This window comes from Pogoniulus pusillus, chromosome 8 (genome assembly GCF_015220805.1).
Source record: "Pogoniulus pusillus isolate bPogPus1 chromosome 8, bPogPus1.pri, whole genome shotgun sequence".
In the NCBI taxonomy this organism is placed as follows: Eukaryota; Metazoa; Chordata; class Aves; order Piciformes; family Lybiidae; genus Pogoniulus; species Pogoniulus pusillus.
Genome location: NC_087271.1, coordinates 30,198,670 through 30,204,669, shown reverse-complemented (window position 1 = coordinate 30,204,669; position 6,000 = coordinate 30,198,670). Strand labels below are relative to the sequence as shown.

At 44.1% G+C, this 6,000-nt stretch overlaps 1 protein-coding gene across 3 annotated transcripts in view; it reads left to right on the top strand.

The window, feature by feature from the left end:
* The first annotated feature begins 848 nt into the window (after positions 1-848).
* Positions 849-6,000, top strand: part of TTLL7 (tubulin tyrosine ligase like 7) — an 84,916-nt gene continuing 79,764 nt past the window's right edge. For 2 of the 3 annotated variants that reach the window (XM_064147896.1, XM_064147895.1), the window contains exon 1: positions 851-1,845. The gene's annotated coding sequence lies outside the window, so the exon portion shown is untranslated. Of the gene's footprint in view, positions 1,846-6,000 lie in introns of all 3 variants that reach the window. The other variant, XR_010303118.1, reaches the window with a different exon arrangement.

Below are 6,000 nucleotides of genomic sequence, written 5' to 3'. Positions count from 1 at the left end.
AGTGATAATTTCTGCCTATCTGTAAAAAAATGCTATGCAAGCTGTAATCCAACCCAAATAAAAATACTATGTAAAACATAAGGGTTTTTTCAATTTTACAAGCTAAAAATCTGTATTACATGTGAGAAAATAGTCTGATGTCTCTCTGGAATTTCTTAAAGGATTTCTGGTGTGATTTTCTGGTTTTAAAAATCATTCTGGTATTTGCAAGAAGCCCCAAAATCATTCCTACTAAACCATCAGCTTACTGTGCATGGTTTTAAAGCAAAACACATAACACAAATTGAGTTGCCATTGCATTTTCAACCAACTCACTTCACATCATTTATCACTTTGTTCTTTCCAGACCAAAATGTTAAGCTTACTGACTCTGAGTACCTTAGAAAGTGAGTTGTAGAGATTCTCACTGGAAGTCTATTTTAGACAAGAGATTGTGCAGAAAAGGTTAGGGTGAAATAGATTGTAAAGGTATGTAGTAGTGAGGAATATGCAAGCATGCAATCATATGAAAGTTAATTAAATTGACAAAATAAACTCCAAACATTAGAAAGCAGAGCAAGTCAATAGAAGCTTATAGCTAGCTCCACGGCAAGTATCAGCCTAAATCAAATGCCCTGATTTCCACTGCTTGCTGGTCTGGCTCCTAACTTGGATATTATACAGAGAGAGTACTACATAATCTGTTGAGATAATGGATTAAATTTCAGTTGGGTTTTTATTATTTTTTAAATGTTTTATTTTTTAAGAAGTCCTCGGTAAGTATCTACCTATTTAAAAAAAATCTTTAGTGTATTTATCAGATTAGGTCATGTGCCTTATGCTAGGATGCCAAATACTCCAGCAAAGGACTGAAATGGCTTCTCCAGAGCGGCAGACAGCCGTTACGCTCACAGGAGGAAAACCACTGCTAACAGCACCAAAGGGGAAGGCGGAACGAAAGGTTTAACACGCGTATGAATCAGCACAGCCGCCCAGCTTTCAGCAGGTGAGGGCAGGCCTCCAGAGCGGCGGTGTGTCCGCCGCCAGCCACTGGCAATGCCCGAGGCCGCGCTCGCTAGTGCCGCAGGCCCTTCCGCAACCCACCGCCAGTGCCCGCGCACGCTTGAGGGCCCCACTGCCGCCACCGAATCCCGGGCGCCTCTTGGCGACGTTCGCTCGGTGCTTCCCCGAGGGTCCTACGTCCGGCCCAGCAGGGAGAGTACGGCCTACGCCTACGCCCCTCCGCGCCCACGCCAGATGCCCACAGAGGTTCTAAGGCGCTTCCCGGTCGGCTGGAGCCTGGCCTCCTCACCCCGTGCCAGCCGAGGGAGACGGCTCTGAGAGGCCGAAAGGAGGCGACCGCAGCCGGCCCCAAGAAGTCTGTGCTCCGTACTTAGCAGACGCTGCCCCGGGCCGACAAGATACTCCCCGCGCCGTTGCTAGGTCCTCTACTCGCGTCCTCCACCAGGGAGACAGCGTCGGCCGCTCCCACCGCGAGAGGTACAGGGGCAGACCGACGAGTCTAGAGGGGAGGGCTGGCCTCTGCCCCTGACACCGCCTGCCCCGCTCCGCGGACACCGCCCGCCTTTGCTCAAGCGTATTGTCGCGCTTACCTGTGTGTGAGGGCTCGTTCTTCTCGCCCCGCCTGGCAGGCCACCAGCGGTGCCCCTTCGTGGGAAATGGTTTCTCCCAGCTCCCCGCCGTAACCTCCTACTCCGCCTTCCGTTAGTGCCTGGCTCGGCAGGCGCCGGCTTGGATGCTGTCGCTTGTGAGGCGCAACGCGCCCCGCCAGTTTGGCCCCGCAGCATCCGTTCGCCGCCTGGGAGGATCGGAGTGCCCGAGGGTCTCCCACCTTCGGCTCATCAGGTAACCAGGGGGCGTTCGCTCTCTCTGCTTGCGCCTCGCCTCACCCAGAGCCCCTCGGCCCTACGCCTCCCCGCGCCTGCGGGGCACAAGCTGCCGCCCGTGGGAGCGCCGTCCGAGCGGCGGCCCGTCGTGATTCAGCATCGCCGCCCGCGAAGGAGGGACGGTGGGAAAGGTCAGCGCTGCGCAGTTTAAGGGCTGCGGGTGCCGGAGAGCGGGTATTGGTGCCAGGCGGCTGAGAGGGTGCAGGTCACGCCTTGAGCCGGGCCGTAGTGGCGTCCGTTGCCGGTTCGAGGTGATGCTTAGCGACAGGAGCGTCGGGAACGACTGATAGGACCTGCTGCTTTTCGGTTGCCCGACACGACAGCGTGAGGGCTGCGGGGAAGAGTGTGGTCCACGGAGTCAGTCCTCAGACCCGCGATCCTCACTCGAGACTGTAGCGAGGGCCTCGGGGCTCGGGCAGCGCCGGGGTGCGAGCGGGACCGCACGTTGCGGGCGGGCAGCGGCCCCTTGGGAAGTTTCCTGAACGTAGCGGACGGCCCTCGTGTTGGGAGGAGAGCGTAGCTGTGTGCGCGCTGCAGTCAGAGAACAGGGAGAAAGGAAGCGTTTCGAGATTAACGGTATTAAATTGCACCCGTTTGGCATGCGAAGTCCATCATCTTTGCACGTTGTGTTGCATGTGTCGCATGGTCGGAGCCAGTTAGGGTTAAAATAAGACCGTCTGCTGGTTGTGGTACCCAGTGGAGGCTAAAATGTAGAGCAAGTTGAATCTCTGGAGATGCAAGTCAAATATCTTCCCGTGCTTAGTTGAAAGCCCGTAATCTGTGGGATCTTACTGAATTTCAGCCATTGAAACCACACATAATTGCAAGCTAAAAGGAAAAGCAATTGGTGTTGGAATTTGAGTAGGCTGCTGAACTCTGTGAAACTGGCTTAAGCTCTTAATATTGGTTACTTTTGTGCCTTTCTTAAGTATTTGCAGTTTAAGTAGCAAAATTAGATTTTATTCCTTCTCAGAAAAACTCTAAACCAAGCAAACGCTCCCTTGGTTCTGTATAGTTTTTCTGCCTAAATCCTTCATTACTTTTAGGTACCAGGATGTTAGCACCTACCTGTAATGGTATGCAGATAAGTCCTGCTGGTTGTTCTTACAATTCAAAGACTAGAAACGCTTTTTTTGTGTGTGTGAGTGCAGTAATTGGTTGTCCCCCACATTTTACAGAATCTCAAAATATACAGTGTCTTTGCATCAGTAGAAGCTTTTGCCCCCATTTTAAGTACTAGAATGTAGGTTTTAATAGAAATAGGATATGTGTCAGTGCTACATTGAACAAAAAATAGCAGAAACATTTATTGTGCCAGAGGTTTTCCTACATGGTGAATAAATACAATGTGTACACTGATATACAGAAGTATTGTTTTTGAAGCCAGATTCCTTGAGGACAAACGTTACAAAGTTTCAGAAAATTACATGAGCTTTTCATACAGAATATGGAATTTCTTTTATAAGGGAAGAATGTCATGCCTGCAGGTCTTGGTAATATTATGCAAGAAATGCTAGAACAATGATTGTCATTTTTTCCTTATTAGAAAAGGGTCTTCTTTTTAAATCTTTGAAGGTTTGCATGCGTGCCACATCTTTATGAAGGGATATGACCAGTAATTTGGAATTGCTAGAAGAGGCCAGGAAATCAAGCCTGTTAGCAGTTATTAGGTGATGCTTCTGGTAATCTAGCAATCATTTTAGTAATCTGAGGCTCAGGTTTGCACTCAAATGAGGCTTTGTTCCCACATTCTTCCAAAGTTGACAGTGTTAAAGTGGCAGCGGAGATTAAGTTGTAAAGAACTGGGCGTTGAATTGGTCAACACTGAACCATCTTGCAGTCTGATTTATAGTTACGATTCTTTCCAAGATCTTTACAGTATTGTATGTTGATAATGAAAGCCATAAAAGCTTCGAAGGTGAAATATAGCAGGTTGATACTGACTATATCTTACTTGTGCGCTTACTCTGAATTGTCAACATCAGAAAAGACTGAAATACATCTTCTCAATTTGAATCTCCATCTGTGGATACTATTAAAACTTTCAGAAGTCTCTGTAGAATTCATATGGCAATTGAGTAACTTCTTGAACTTCCACATTTTCTAATGTTCTGGGTTTTTACCTATTTTTTTGTTATCTATGTTTTAATGTTGTATTAAGGAGTGTTTTTGCATTCATTACTTCACATGTGTCTCATGAATTGAAAACACATTAAGGGTAGAGATCCTTAGAAAAGAAAGAAAACTGATATGAAATCTTAATGTTTGAAATAGAGATGGTGATAACATTGCCCAAGCTACCTTGCATGTACTTTTATAAAGCTTCTGTCTTATTAAAAAAAAAAAAGCATGAGAACGTGTTGTAAGACAGCTTTTTGTGAATCACTGTTTTTTAGTTTTGTGCTATAATTTTATCAGTGTAAAGACAAATTTAAAACAACAATACTTATTTTTCTTATCTACAAGTTTGGGCAAACCTTTGGAAAAAAATGGATTTTGTCACTGCCTTGAAGTGTTGTGAGTTTTGAGCCAATCCTAAATCATAAGGACACCGAAATGTTTTAATAGGCTTTGTATCAGGCCCACGTGAAAAAGATGGATGGTTGTCAATCTTTTTGATGAGGTATTTTTGTCATCTATTGTTGATACTGATAACTCTGTAATTATTTGATGGGGAAGGGAGTAGTTGTGTTTTCCTAAAAGAGGACTCATGTCTGTATGTAGATAGTGGGAGTTTATTTTATTTGGAAAGAGGCATACAAACTGTCACAGTTAAGAAAATTCACAACAAGTATCACAGCATATGTATTGGATGATTTTTGCTGAATTTTGTTTTTCCCTTGTGAACTTCAGAATATGTAGCCTCAAATTCACTTTTTTTTCCTACAAATCTAGGACCTTAATTTGGGCTGCTTGACATCCTGCAGTAGGATTCAAGTGGCCCTTGTTAAGCATGAGGAAGTTCTTCAGAGCTTTATTAATGCTTACCTAAAACTCTGCCAGAGTGGTACTTTGTAGATACTCTTTGTGCAGAAATGATGAGCTTCCTTTAAAGTTTACTGGAACCAATTGACCTTTTCAGCATTAATATTTAAAATACTAATGTACTTTAGATTGGGATTTGTTGATGTCTGCTACACTGATGGGTAAGACAATCCTCTGTAATTGAGAATGAATATAGGAGAAAAAAGCTTTGTAACATGCTAAAAGCAGCTACCCTTTGACTGTTGGCTATTAGAGCACATCCTCAAATTCCATAGTAGCCATCCCTCTTGGAGCTGGAAGCTCTTTAAGACCAGGAGGTTTCATAATGCCTTGGCCTACTGGATACTCTTCTTTGTGATGATGGATGCAGGAACCTACAGATTCCATAGGGACTGAAGCCTTAGCTTTGTGCTTGCTCCTAATGTTCTTTCTTGCGTTCTCTTTTAAATGTTCAGGCAGCTGTACAGAGTAGTTTTCAAATGCTGCCACATTAATTTATACTAACTTATAAGCAGGTTTTTCTCTTGCCTTCAACTCCATACACCAGGAAACAAGCTCTAACGTAACAGAATAAACTTGGGTTTGTTTTAAAGGATTACTTAGGCATAGTAGATCTTGCTTTCAGTATCAGCTTTAATCAGAATGCAGGATCTCCAGAATGAAAACCACTGTCTACAGTTGTAATATTTCTTTTCATAGTGTTAAAAGCTTAAGTTCAAATAGTTTACAATGGTAAAAATACCAGTATTCAATTAAAAATATCTTTGCTTCAAAGAAAATATTTAAGAATTTAATAATGTTTTTTTTGATGAGTGTTCACTTGGGGATAGAGAAACTGTACTGCTTTGTGGAGAGCCCAAGTTAACAATAATAATGAAAGAAATGCAGATGGAAACAGTATTTTGATTTAGCACTCATTTTTCACTTCCCTTTCTGGGGCATGAGTTACATGCCAGTTCTCACTTATGTTTGTGTTTGATTTTGGAAGGATTCCAGATTGAAGCCTGATACGCACCACTGCTCAAATGCACCTTAGATGGCTACATACTACTGTTAATTAATAGAAAAACTGCCTAAAAGGATGGAAGTGCTTTATGCTTCAGTTCAGAAGCCCCTTCTGGTCAGCAGT